The sequence below is a fragment of the Calidris pugnax genome, unplaced genomic scaffold (genome assembly GCF_001431845.1).
Source record: "Calidris pugnax isolate Ruff unplaced genomic scaffold, ASM143184v1 scaffold17, whole genome shotgun sequence".
Classification (NCBI taxonomy): Eukaryota; Metazoa; Chordata; class Aves; order Charadriiformes; family Scolopacidae; genus Calidris; species Calidris pugnax.
In genome coordinates, this window is record NW_015090794.1 from 11,322,947 (window position 1) to 11,337,508 (window position 14,562).

The 14,562-nt window shown below is 39.9% G+C and overlaps 1 protein-coding gene across 21 annotated transcripts in view; it reads right to left on the reverse strand.

Annotated features, from left to right (window-relative positions):
- The window catches only part of RBFOX1 (RNA binding protein, fox-1 homolog (C. elegans) 1), a 1,244,625-nt gene that overhangs the window by 857,399 nt on the left and 372,664 nt on the right, over positions 1–14,562 (reverse strand). The window contains exon 1 of one of the 21 annotated variants that reach the window (XM_014936496.1): positions 14,101–14,118. The exons of the other annotated variants lie outside the window; for them this stretch is intronic. The gene's annotated coding sequence lies outside the window, so the exon portion shown is untranslated. Of the gene's footprint in view, positions 1–14,100; positions 14,119–14,562 lie in introns of those variants that run through there. 21 annotated transcript variants of the gene reach the window in all.

Below are 14,562 nucleotides of genomic sequence, written 5' to 3' on the forward strand. Positions count from 1 at the left end.
ATAACAATTTAACATTGTATCTGCATGTGAGAAAAAAAAAAACAGTGTTCCATACTTCCACATGTTAAAGTGTGCATGACATTCTGTAGCTAAACAGTCTAGGCAAATATACTTCTCTTCCAAAGTATCACAGGAAATTATTTTTGCCTAATTTGTATTAAAATGCTCAGTGATAGGGCAGACAATTCACATCCAAATAATTATTTCTCCAATTTCTTTGCCAACAAAAGACTAGTATTTCCAATTTGCCATCCAAAGATGTAACTATACCTGTCACTCAGGCAAGGCTCATAATGGTATGTATTGTTTCACAGTAATGGTCAGCAAATTAAAAGAACAGGTTTTATTTCTATTAGCACCACAGCAAAAGGATACATGTAAAGACAACACACTAATCATCTAGCAAACCACAAACTGAAAGTGGTACCTAAATACGTTGGAGAAAACCCATTTTCTCTAATCATTCAACACAGGTATTTTGATAACCAGAATATCGTGCAGAAGACTGAACAGCTTTCAAATCTGCAGTGGGGAAGAGTTGGAAATTCTAGTTAATGCATATAGTACCTAAAGCAGCTCTAACATGGCATCATTGTGAATACGGAATATTCTGTAAATCTTCATGAATTTCTAAATTTATTATCTGAAAAGCCTCTGATATATTCATTTAATGCTTGCTGTTGGAATCAGAGCTTAACATTTCCTCCCTCGTGTGTGCTATAACACAAAGTTATGGTTGATAATTTAAACGCAAAATAGAAGGAAATCAAAATTACAGTTCATAGTGTCAGCAACTCAGATGTGTTGCACATAGATACTGAGGCATAAATTTAGTATTAGAAACAATGATATAACTCATTAAATATGAACAATTGCCAAGCTGTGCTTAGTGGAAATCATAAATACCTTCCTTAATACTTTTGCATTTCCAAATTGACTGTCAGCTGCAAGGTCAATTCTTTTTATCAGCTCATTAGCTATACACAGTTCATAGATGTGAAAGGTGAATTTGATGTTTTCATTTATTCTTTGTCATTCATTATTTGTGTGCATTTTTACTATATGCACTTGCATATTTTACTGTATGCACCAACCAGCACCTGTATTTCTTAGACTAGACATATACAGCTCTCTCCCTTGCAAATGTTTAACTGGAAACCTTACAGCACATTAGAAAACTACCTAAGCATGTGGTTCTGCTAAGAAGGAGAGGCAGCACCAGCAGTATCATACAGTTGTGTGTCTCAGCCATGAAGCAATGGTTCCTGTAACCTTCCACTTAGAGAAAGAAGAGAGCATACACCAACTGCTAAAGCAAAACAAACAAAACACAGCAACGTAGAATCAAGGACTCACTGATGGCTTCTGAAGAGCTTGACAAGGAACAGAGCTGACTACCACTGACACCAAGCTGTGTGGGATGACATCAAGCTGTGTGGAGTGGTTGACATGCTGGAAGAAAGGGATGCCATCCCAGAGGGACATGGACAGGCTTGAGAGGTGGGCCCTTAATAATCTCATGAAGTTCAATGAGGCCAAGTGCAAGGTCTTGCATCTGTGTCAAGGCAATCCCAAGCACAACTACAGGCTGGGCGAACAATGGATTGAGAGCAGCCCTGAGGAGATGGACTTAGGGGTGTTGGTTGATGAGAAGCTCAAAATGAGCCAGCAATGTGCACTCACAGTCCAAAAAGCCAACTGCATCTTGGATTGCATCAAAAGCAATATGGCTAGCAGGTCAAGGGAAGGGATTCTCCCCCTCTCCTCTGATCTGGTGAGTCCCCACCAGGAGCACTGTGTCCAGCTTTGGAGGCCCCAACACAAGAAGGACATGGACCTCTTGGAGCGAGTCCAGAGAAGACCATGAAGAGGAACAGCTTTCCTATGAAGACAGGCTGAGACAGCTGGAGTTGTTCAGCCTGGAGGAGAGAAGGAAATCTTATAGCAGCCTTCCAGTACCTAATGGGGGCCTACAGGAGAGGTGCGAGGGACTCTTGATCAGGGACTGGAGCCCTAGGACAAAGGGGAACGTTTTTTAACTGAATGAGGGGAGATTTACATTAGATACTAGGAAGAAATTCTTTCCTGTGAGGGTAATGAGACACTGGAACAGGTTGACAAGAGAGGCTTAGCAAGATGTAGAAAATGTAGATGTCCCATCCCTGGAAACATTCAAGTTAATAATCTCATGAAGTTCAATGAGGCCAAGTGCAAGGTCTTGCATCTGTGTCAAGGCAATCCCAAGCACAACTACAGGCTGGGCGAACAATGGATTGAGAGCAGCCCTGAGGAGATGGACTTGCATCTGTGTCAAGGCAATCCCAAGCACAACTACAGGCTGGGCGAACAATGGATTGAGAGCAGCCCTGAGGAGATGGACTTAGGGGTGTTGGTTGATGAGAAGCTCAAAATGAGCCAGCAATGTGCACTCACAGTCCAAAAAGCCAACTGCATCTTGGATTGCATCAAAAGCAATATGGCTAGCAGGTCAAGGGAAGGGATTCTCCCCCTCTCCTCTGATCTGGTGAGTCCCCACCAGGAGCACTGTGTCCAGCTTTGGAGGCCCCAACACAAGAAGGACATGGACCTCTTGGAGCGAGTCCAGAGAAGACCATGAAGAGGAACAGCTTTCCTATGAAGACAGGCTGAGACAGCTGGAGTTGTTCAGCCTGGAGGAGAGAAGGAAATCTTATAGCAGCCTTCCAGTACCTAATGGGGGCCTACAGGAGAGGTGCGAGGGACTCTTGATCAGGGACTGGAGCCCTAGGACAAAGGGGAACGTTTTTTAACTGAATGAGGGGAGATTTACATTAGATACTAGGAAGAAATTCTTTCCTGTGAGGGTAATGAGACACTGGAACAGGTTGACAAGAGAGGCTTAGCAAGATGTAGAAAATGTAGATGTCCCATCCCTGGAAACATTCAAGGCCTGGCTGGATGGGCCTTTGAGTAACCCATGGCAGGAGGCTACAACTAGATGATCTTTAAGGTCCCTTCCAACTCTAACCGTTCTATGACACAAAGAGAGTCCCCACAACAGAGCCATAAGCAATTATGCACCACACACAGCATCAGCACAAAAGCAAGTAATTCCTAAGCAATTTCACAAGAACCCAGCTACTCCCATACTCCATAGTGAACACCACCCAATTCACAGGGTCAACTATCAGTAGAAACACACAGATCATCTCGTGACATCAGTAATGCTTCTTTTGTTGGCAGTCTGTTTGTCTTTCGTAGGGATGCATGCTTCCACACTCCTAAGATGAGGCATTTCTTACTCCTTCAGAATTGTGCCAGAAAGGACCACCCATACTGAAGTGTCAAGCTGCAATAGGACTGTGTTATAACATTCATTTGGAATTCCCTTTCAATTTCCTCATTTGAGATAGTTTTATTAAATTATTTAAACTTCTTATATATTAAGCATCAGCAGAGCAAATTATTAAAAAGAAAAAAAAAAAGATAAGAAAAGAAAGGGGAATATGGTATTACCCTAAAATCCTCCTACTTTTTAAAATGTGATACCAGATTCTTAAAGTCCACAGATGCCATCAGCCAGCCTTTCAGCAGTGAGAGAAAAAGCACGTCCTTTGGAGATCCCCAAAGCCACTCTTAGACTACAGGATCGCTGTTTTCCCCCAAGCAACGCAGCACGTGCTTCCGCCACAGTCACTGCACAAATATCAGGCCGGAAACATTAAAAAAAAACAAACAAATAAATTAGACCAGCTTTCCTCACAGCAATTCGGAGGACTCAGTGCAATGATCCTCAATGGTTCAAGCTCCACTATGACCTGCTCTGATGGGTATTGGCAAAACTAACAAGGGAGGTAACAAGAGGAGCCCAAATGATACAACATTAAAAGACACCAACAGTGTTCCTTGTCTGTGTTATGATCAATATTATTTCCTACTGATTTAAATTAGAGACAATCTGTAGCTCTTTAGACTTACTTTGGAGACCTTCAAAGAAGACAAAACTTGATAAGAAACTACATGGCATTTTAAATATCAAACTAAACAGCAAATGCAATATGAGGCACTAGGTCAACCTGAGTCAGAAAGTCAACTTTTATGGCAATGTGAAAAACACAGTGGCTAAGAATGTACTGTTGAAAAGATGACAATACTAAGATATACTAACAGGACAAGCAGACTGCTTGATTTTAATACATTTACAGGAATAAAGAAGCCAACTTAATTAAAATTTACCTCAACTAATGAAGATGCATTCACTTACGCAACTAAAAGAGCACTCATTACAAGCAAAGTGTAACTCTTTGACAACAAAGCACAGACAACTACAGGTGCCAAATAGTTTCATTGTGGCAAACAACAACCAGAAATAAGTAAAAAGGAAGAGTTTATCATCGAGTTCACTTGTTCTCAATTTCTACTTTACCCACATGTATTTTCTTGAGAATGGTATGATCATGTACCATGAAAGTTCATAACAAACTACTCCCAGGACTAGAACAATCATTATTTCAATCTAATTTGTATTTTAATCAACTCCTGACCAACTTGAAAGATATTCTCACATCTGGAAAAACTTGAAATAAATAATTTTTTCCATATTAGAAATCAGTGTCCAATCTGTCTGCCTCTTGTACAACCACTGACAAAATATGTAATAGCTTCAGCAGGGAAACAAGTTCTACTATTGTAAAATTTACTATCCACTAGAACATTATCCACGTAAAAAATCTGGATTCACATTTTAGTCTACTACTTTGTTACAGTGCAAATATGGAAACAGAAAAAAGTCTATGCTACTTTTAACATCATTGGAAACTTCCTAGTATTCCTAATTTTGCCTGCTTGCCTAGAGAAGCATTATATTGATTATTAGATATATTTATTAAGAACTGCATCTGTTTTAAGACAGATATTTATAACACAGCACTGATATTAAGAGTTATTCATGCCCTATTATTGTTATTTTATTCAACAACACAAAAATCCCCAAACACAACAATAAAAAAGACCCAGGACAAAATCCCAGCACACCAAAATGTCAGGAATACAGTGTCAATCAGATGTCAACTGCACAGCAGTTCATGACACAGACCCTGACAAGATCATCAGAACTTTAACTCTGCAGTCACCACTGTAAAATAAATTTGCTATTCAAGCCCAGATAATAGGGCTGATTGTAATGAAGGCACTGGTACCTGCATTACCATTAACTGGCAAGAGACCTGATTTTTACCTGTGTTGCTGTTACTACTGCTAATTACAGAAAAAGTGGCTGGAGAACAGCTAAGGAAATGAGAGCACTCAGCAACCTTCCTCCAAAAGCCACATTATCTAGAATAAGCCTGAAATACAGGCACACAGACTTCCTACCACTGCTGCCCGCTGTTTGCCAGGCAATAAAGTGAAAATTTCAGCTTCTGGCATCAAAAACATGAGCCAGAGATATCAGATGTTTTGAGGAGGAGACACAAAAGATTTGGTACCGTATAGGTCATGCTGGTACTCTCTGTGTGTGCAGGTGTGCGACTACCGTAACATATGATGTTACTAACAGATGATGCACTGATGGACCTTTCAAAAAAAGGGGGCTGCCATGTATGTCCAACTGCTAGATACTGATCCTTCATCTTTTATTCCCCACTGCAAAGGTACTGATAAAGTTTAAAAAAAAAAACAAACACAAACCCAACAAGTTTCTCAAAGTCAGGCAATTGGATATGGCACATTCTGCAGTTATTTGCTGGTACAGGCCTCTCCCTACAATTTCTGTCTTAGGCAAACTGAGAAAAATAAACTATGAAAAAGATGGTGAGCAAAGCACGTTCAAAGCATTTTGAATCTTTCTGTTCTCAGAACAATAGCTCTTTCACACCTCCGTGTTATTACAATGCCTCATGCAAACCTTCCTTTCCTACCTCTCCGCTAAATAACAGTTTTAGCAGAAGTAGACAGCTGCAATACTAGCGAAAATAAAATTGTTAATTGCTACTTTTACCTCAGTAGCTCCAGAACCCACAGAGAAGAACAAATAGGAAAATCAGGACTGGCAAAGTGCCCCGCTTCAAAAACACACATACTACAATGGCTACCATGAGATGTGTGCAAAATACATTTTTGTGCAATTTTTTCTTTTCAAAACAGAAATAATTCTACTGGATACAAATGGAGACCATAACACATGGAAAGTGCAACACTAGCGCTTGTTTCCAGAAGTAGAGGATAACATTTAGACTGATCAGGAAAGCTCTCATTTCTTTTGATTGTAGGAAGCAAAACTGACATCCACATCCAAAACTGACAAGCATCCACAGAAGTAGCATAATTGTACTTAATAAAAGAGCTCTTAGCATAAGAAGTGCATGAAAGTGCAAAAGCAAAGATTATCTGATTTTTTAAGAAACAGGAACAATACTGTGGGCTCCTGTAACAAAAAAGATGGACACCTCTCATTATAAAATGAGATTTTTATGACTCAGTGAAGTCTAATTATTTAACGATTTGTTTTCACTTTATTGCATGCTTTTATTATCTTGTCCTGTGTCATCTATTATTGCTAAGTTATATGTTTTGTATAAAGTTTATAAGGGAATTTTATCTTCCTAAAATTGATCACTTTAATTGCTTGTGGTTTAAAATTGTTTTAAATTACTTCTTTTCATTAAAGATAAGGTTTTACCCAGTATTCGGAGCTGGTATCATCACCTCACCCTCCTTTTCAGCTGTCTCCAAGAGACGGCTGCAGTCCTGCAGAGCTCTTTGTATCACAGTAGCAGAAATTATTGTAATACACATTTGGACACATTATAGCAAAAAAGAACCTTCATATTTAGAATATAATAAAATATTTAGGTCCCTACATAGACAAGTTTGTACTTAATGAAATTTCAAGAAACCCTCAAGTCCTTTGTAAAATCCACTCAGGTTCTAACAACACATAGATACCTTAAGAAAAGTGGCTTTCTGATGACGATGACACAAAAGTTTGAGTTGATTCAAAGGCAAGAGTACAACCACGAGGACCAAAGCAATGGAAATGGGAACACCTCAGGCCAACCACATTAAAAGGAAAACAAGTAAGTGCTGTCACCAAAAGTTCATTACGTACTTTGCTGCAGTGAAATAGCAATTGCTGAGAACAAAACTATGCTCAAAGTCAGAAGGAGCCAAACTACTTGATGGCATCATTCTGTCCATTTGAACCAGTTATGTCCCAACAAGCACTGATTGATCAGGTGGGTTATTGGCTATGATAGTTCCCAAAGTGAAGATGAAAGATCCTATTGACACCAAAGCCAACCAATTTGAAGGCATTTTGCAGTAGGAGGAGTAAAAGACAGCTCCAGTACCAAAGGACATACAACTTTTGAATAAATCTCACAGAAAGCAAAAGGATTTATTTGGGTATTGCCCCCCCAGAGCGCTCTGTGCATCAGACTACGAGGTAAGTCCCTGCCCCGCTCCATCCAACAACGGGGCTCTAGGGGTGATTCTTCCCATGGTGGCGTAAGATGCTTAACAACCAGTTACAGCCCGAGAGTCAGTCCTGAATCCAAATGAAAGCAACGTTGTAAAACAGAAACAACAAAACAAAAAATTAAATTAAAACCTCATGGGCCGGTATCAGGGATTGGAAAAAAAAATAATAATGAAATTATTTGGTTTTAAGTTAGAATCATAGAATCACAGAATCATCTGGGTTGGAAGGGAAGTTGAGGACATTTGCAATGAAGCAAGTCTGCAAAACATGCAATATGGGCAATTTTGGTATTTGGCAGGAGTTCAATACTTGTAATGACCAGGGGAAACCCAATCGGTCTCCTGCGGAGGCAGCTGCAGACTAACATATTATCACGATGGCAACAGAGAAGAGGTCATCATGAAGTGAAGGAGCCATTTGGAGAGTGTCCTAAATTAAGGAGTGGGAAAAGGGGGCCTAATATCACAGAAAGATCAGGAGGATATCTAGATCCATTAATCTTCCTGCTGGGTCACTCTGTGTGGCTCCATTCAACCTGCACTCTAGGACTTCCTTAGCATTTATATTGTTGCAGACTTAAAATGGCTATCACCATGTGGTAGATGACATTTTAGGTAGCTCATCTTCAAAGTTGGAGGGAAGGACATTTAAGTAACCACTCTCATACACAGCAGACTGCCTGTAGTGGAGTGAGGTTTTTGTTTGTTTTTTTTTAAATCCTAGAGCTTCACTACAGACTTTCATTGTAAGAGAAGATAATATTTCATCAAATTGTTTCCTGTGCCAGTGATCAAAGACAACCACCCAGAAGCATGACTTGAAACTGATGCTTCAGTATCTTTTCCCACCAAAAAAGCAACACTGTAAGCTCTGTGGTCAAGGAATGCACAGACTATGCTACATCCCAAGGCAAAGTGTTTAATACTTACCTAAGTTTGAAGACAGAAGATTATTCTGAAACCAGCATTTAGTACTATATTCTATATTTTCATATAGGGATTGTTTACAGGATCTTCATTTACCATCAGATTCCTTTGCTCAACAAACTACGTGCATAATATTGCACAATCCTTAATTTAGGAAAAATTGCTAATTGTGAAAAAAGTGGTGTTTTTTGGTGTTTTTTTTTTTTTTTGCCAGGGTAGATCAAGGTGTCAATGTTGGCTCTGAAAAAGACTATCAAGCCTTTTTCCTGGATCGGTGCCATTCAACATTGTCTAATTTCTCTCTCCTCAAACTATAGGACGTTGATCCTCTACAACATATATCAAAAAAAATTAGACATCCATTAACAAAACAGCAAGTTTAAAAGATAAAAACAAAAACTCAGGAACTAGCTACCCATAGGAAGAGTAACACGTTTTCATCCATCAAACTACCTTTGTGAAAGGCAACCATCTTTATACAATGGACAGTCATATGAAAGATACAGTTTTTGAAGACAGTAAGACAATTACATAACATTTTATTTTGAAATCCAGGGCTCTGAATCTGTTTGAGGTTCTCAGAGGCTTAACACTCATTTTGCTACCGAAACAAGAAACTCCACAACAGATTGTCAGGTTTTGTAAGAGAATAGTGTTACACATGTAACTTTTTTTCACCTGTGTTTTCTCATGTGTCAGCTACAGATACTTGAAAGAAAAAAAAAGCCATAAAGGACCCAACAGAGAGACTACAGAGCAACCACAGTTCAAGGAAATCAACTGCAACTGCATTGGGCTTTCCCCCCAGGGCACTATATATACAAATTTACTACTGTTTTATCTCATGTGATGATGCCATTGATTTCATCACACCAAAACTTCTGTCCTGTTATTTGTAACTCAAGTACGACTGTCTAATATGATGGAATTTTCTTCCCCCTGTATACAGGTGTTCTTCCATCTTCTCTCCAACTGCTTTAACTATTAGAATACTTTGATCTGAAATAGTAGAGTTTCCTCATTTACACCTTCCCCTAAATTACCTACCCACATTTTCACATACTCACACCTTCAAAACAGTATGCATTTAGAGTTGAAATTTCATACATCAAATTTGCATTTCCTGAATTTCTCGGGAAAAAAAAAAATACACGTTTTCAGGCTGGTTTCTTACTGTTCTGATTGTACAACATTTGCTCACATCTAACACAGAGCCTGAGCTCAGAGACAGTAAAATCCCTAGAAAACTTTTGGTAACAGGAATCAGATTAGGAAGATCCTCTGACTGTCCTCACTGAGAAAAGCATGTCAACATGTGTCCATACTTTATTAGATCCTAAAAAAATCCAACGGAAAAGTGATTAATAAATGCCCAAAAAGTAAATGAAAAGTTTGAACTGCAACTAGCACCATGACAGACTCAAGATGAAGGAACTACAAAACACAGAAGAGAGCTGAGATTCACTAACTCCAGCTCTCACTACCACTTGTTTAATGATAAGAAGCTTAGAAAACAGCAGTTGCTTGAAACACATTCTAGACTATTTCCTTGTAATTTCCTTTTTTGGAATCATAATCCCTTCTTTTTTACCCTAAACTTTCTTTCTTGATGAAGGGTTGTACCACTGGAGGGTTGAACCCAAGCGTGTTGTAAACTGAGAAAATCCATATATGTTTACAGTGTTCGTAAGGCTGGTGACAAACAGCTGCACCTGGCCCCACAGTCATCGTTATGCCATTTATCTTAAAAGTGATTTAGTTTTGCATGTTTGCCCTTTAACACAATCCAAGACTTTCAGCTCAACCTTCTGTAACAATATTCCCTTCCTGTCTTTCTGTCTGAAGCGGAGTGGCAATTATTCTAATGGATAAGAGTTTTCTCAGGCGTTTTCACAAAATCTCCCCGCGTTGCTGCAGCCAGTCTCCCGCTGCCAGCCGCTCCCACTTTGTGGCACAGTCTTTCCCACTCTGGGCAGTTACCTTAATTTTAGGGCACTGAATTGCATAGGTAGGTATTAAGGCATGTGTCAATCGAGAACTGTGTATTTACCTTGCTCCTTTCAGGGTATGTGCTGCAATAACATCCTGCTGTTCGGAAAGACGGGATCTCAGAACTGCATTCAAAGTTGCAAAATGATCTGGGGTTTTTAACTGGCTTTGAGAAAACTATCACAGAGCTTTAGAGCTGTGCACGTCTTCTGTTAGAGACACTTCAAACAACTTTTACATTTCTGAAAGAGACATATTTGCAAAATAATTAACAGCCTCTTTCCCCTTGAAAAGAACCAAATAGTTAATACCTTATAACACACCTCAGAAACCATCTCGAATTTCTGAATATTCATTAAAAATTCCAGTTCCAAATATTCTGACATCTAGACAAGCTCTCTGAAAAGTACAAAATCTGGAGCAGAAGAGTAGCGACACTGAGCTACAGCTACTTGGCAGAAATGAGTATTTCAAAGTATGACAAGCACATTTTTGGCATTTGATGTTGCTTGGTATCTAATTGTAATCCATACTGTGAATCAAACACGACTGCTTCTTTATGCTCTTCAGAGCGTTATAGGGGCTTCAGTAGTGCTGCTACACACCACTAAATCCCAGCGGCGCAGAAGAGTTTACCCGTGTCAGGTAAGACCTCCTTTCAGTTTACATTAATTTTTCAGTGCATTAACTTAAGGGACGCAGATAAAATTATCTTATTTGCAGTAAGTTGTAATTTTGGACTTATTAAATTTTAGCAAAATAATATAGTTATGAAGGGAAAGTGTAATAAATACTGATAGCTAACTTCGTAAACAGTTTCCTGTTTCATCATAAAAGCATACATTCAGAATAGGTAATAAAAACCAGTATCTCCTAATAATATATTCAAGAATACACAGTGTAAAGTTTCAGAGGTGGCATCATACAACAATGGTTGTAGTGCAAACACTGGAAAAAGTGCAACTAAGCAAAGAATTAAAACCAAAGAGCAACAAGAAGAAAATAAGATTTCTCATGAATGACTTGGGAAAAGATCCTCAGAGACAGGTGCTTTCTGCTCTCTGAAAATCTTACAGCTCAAGTTCTGCTCAATTAAGTCAACAGAATTTCTGCCGGAGATGTAAATGATTTCACAGTCAGGATCACAAACAGTCAAGTCTCCTAATATTCCATTTGCTACTGTTCTAAGCCCTGTCCATTCACTTCTTTCCCAACTCTTCAGTTTTATTCACACGCCACTTTTATGAAGGCGGACGAGCATCCCTGTCTCTCAGATGAAACGGGAAGGAGTCAAGATTCAACAAATCAGTAGAGAGAGTTCTGACAGAGGCATAAAGCAAACACAGTTAAAAGGAAAACATTTTTTAACTACTGTATTTCCCTCAAACTGTAGTAGTATATATCAATCTTAATTAGGGAAGATTCCTTTTTCAGACAACTCTATGCTTAACGTAGCCATGCCTTCCGTAACCACAAACAGTACTTTTTCTTGTGACCAGCGCGAGGAATTCTATCTTTACAGTATATCATGCTTATGATTCAATTTAAAAACCAGATAATGCCATTTCAAAGTCACAGCATGATAAATTAGGGATGGTGAATTATTTAATTCAGCCATTGGTCTCTGCTGTCCTGTATTTCCAACTAGCTCAACTTCCCCCAGTGCAAGTGAATACCGAACAGCTCTTTTGGTCTTAAACGAAGCTTACCTGTCTGCACAAAGTGAGACCAAGGATGCTATTTCCATTAAATCTCTCCTAAAAACTAGAAGAAATCCTGGTAAAGGCAGCATATATGTAGGGCTGGCGGAGAAGCAGTAGGTCCCCCAGAAAGCAAGATAAAAAACTGGAAGAGAGACAGACTGGGCACACCAGAGGGAGAGTTTGGAGCATCAGACTCTTTAGAAAACAACCAAGAGCATATACTAAGAAGAAAAAAAAAAGAGACAAAGGGGGAAATAGCGAAAGCAGGAAGAAAAAGTACACAAACATCCATCAGAGATGACACAGGTACGAGCTGATCCTGCCCTGGGCAGAAAGACTGACTACATGAGTGGCTGAGCCCCCTTTGGCCTTGCTATTCCACATTTAACTTCAAAGGTGCTTTGTGTAAAACTGCAGCTTGGGAAGCAAGGAGAAACTTCAAAAACCACCAGTACTGGCAGCCATGGCCTAAGGACATTACATTCCCCCTCCTTTGCAGGCAGCCAGTGGTGCAGGTCAGGAAAGGATTACACATGCATTGAGTGTGTAGGAATCACTGTAATAATTCACAGTACTGCAAATTGAACCCTGTAATCCTACATGGGTACTCATATTGTATACTGGAAACATATCACGTTATGCATCCAAGAATTAACAACTGCACTCTCTTCCTCGACACTTGACTCAGACCAGTATTTCTGTCATTTAAGGATACCCTTTCATGAAAACCAGAAAAGCATCATCATCACGTCAAGGACACCAAGTACTTCAATTAAAAGAACTATAAAAATCATCAATGTACTGTGAATTTTATTCATTACATTTGTCAGCTATATATTACTGATACTCAGTTAAATACTAATAGAAAAAGGAAATACAGTCTTGACATTATAAACACAGGCTTCATTTCAGGAAATGCCAAATACTTTGTCTAATGTACTTACCAGAAGAAAAACTGTAAATGAAACTTGGGTAGCCAAGCCTTTAAAGCCTACATAAGATAGATAGTAGATTTAGACTATAATCAGAAATGCTACATAAAAGTAGTTTATTAAAAACTCAGTAACTCAAAATCACTCCAGTAAAAAAAAATTAAAATAAATTAAAAGTACCATAGCTTGAGCTATTCTAAATCGGTACTATAATCCTGGTAAATAGAGGATGCGATACCAAATACTTTCCTGAAAACTAGATGATCTGATACACATTGAAAATTCATGCGTGCGCACACCTACTCTTCCCTAATAAATATTTTGTCAAACCAGCTTTTGGTCTCTAAAAAAATAATCATTTCTTTATGAGGACCAACTTCATTTCAGATTGTAAGGAATCCACAATCATCAGTCTCTACCACAGAGTGACAAAATCCTGCTTCTACTTTTATAGCCCATACATACAACTGTTTTCACACTTCTAAATGGCAAACGAAACACGCAATATCTTCTCTCTCTTAAGCATCATCAGGTCTAGAGTGAGAAGTGAAGCAAGGGACTTGACATTCTTGGGACATCATCTTCTGTGTCTGGTGTGTTTTATGATTCAATTCGCCTTGAATAAGCTGAATTTTATTTAAAGTGAAAAAACAGCCATCACTAAGCTACTTAAGAACCTAACATACCATGCCACATTTGCAATTCAGGCAGTAGATAAACAAAAGCTGCAGATTTGGACAAGATCTTTCACACTTCGTTGATGTGAATCACTCCAGAGTCAAACTTCAGACCACATTTGTTTCACCATCTGCGTGAACCACGTTAAGTTGGCACCGCAATCTCCAACAGCCACATTACAAATTTTGGAACCACAGAATGGGTGCCACTGTCACACTGCAAAACCATGCCTCTGCTGAAGAGTGGCAGTTCCACCTGGACCTGCCTATACGTTTAAAACATATATAGTGCTGCTTCACCTGTACTGAACACATACATCAGCAACAAAGATACTTTTTTTTTCCTGATGGAAGCATACAGGGAGAAATCACAGGATGAATCACCTATAAAGTAAGTAAATATTGATGACTTACAGACAAGTAGTTTCCCAGGAGCTAAAGATTTGCGCTCGTTTAACCAGTAACTCATCTGAAATACGACTGGCCATTTTTCTTGGTCTTCTTTATCTTTTGTGAGCCACCTCCCGTGCCAGCGTTTCCCCCGTAGCACCTTCCCCGATGTTTAGCGGGAGGAAAGCCGAGCCGGCGGGGTGCCGCTCGGCTCCGCGCCCTGCCCGGTACCACCGCACCGCCACCGCCGCGCCCCGGCTCCCCATCCACGGACGCTCCGCGGACGCGCAACCCACCGCCCGGGCCGCGCCGGAAACTTTCCGGCCGTGGCGAGCGGCGGCAGCGGGAGCGCCTCCTTCCCGGGGGGAGGCCGGGCAGAGCCCCCGCTGCCGCGCACCTGCCGGGATGCCCCGCTCCGAGCGGCGCCGCCGCCCCCCCAACACCGGCCGCCGAACTCACCATAAAGAGAGGAGCGGAGGCGAAGGG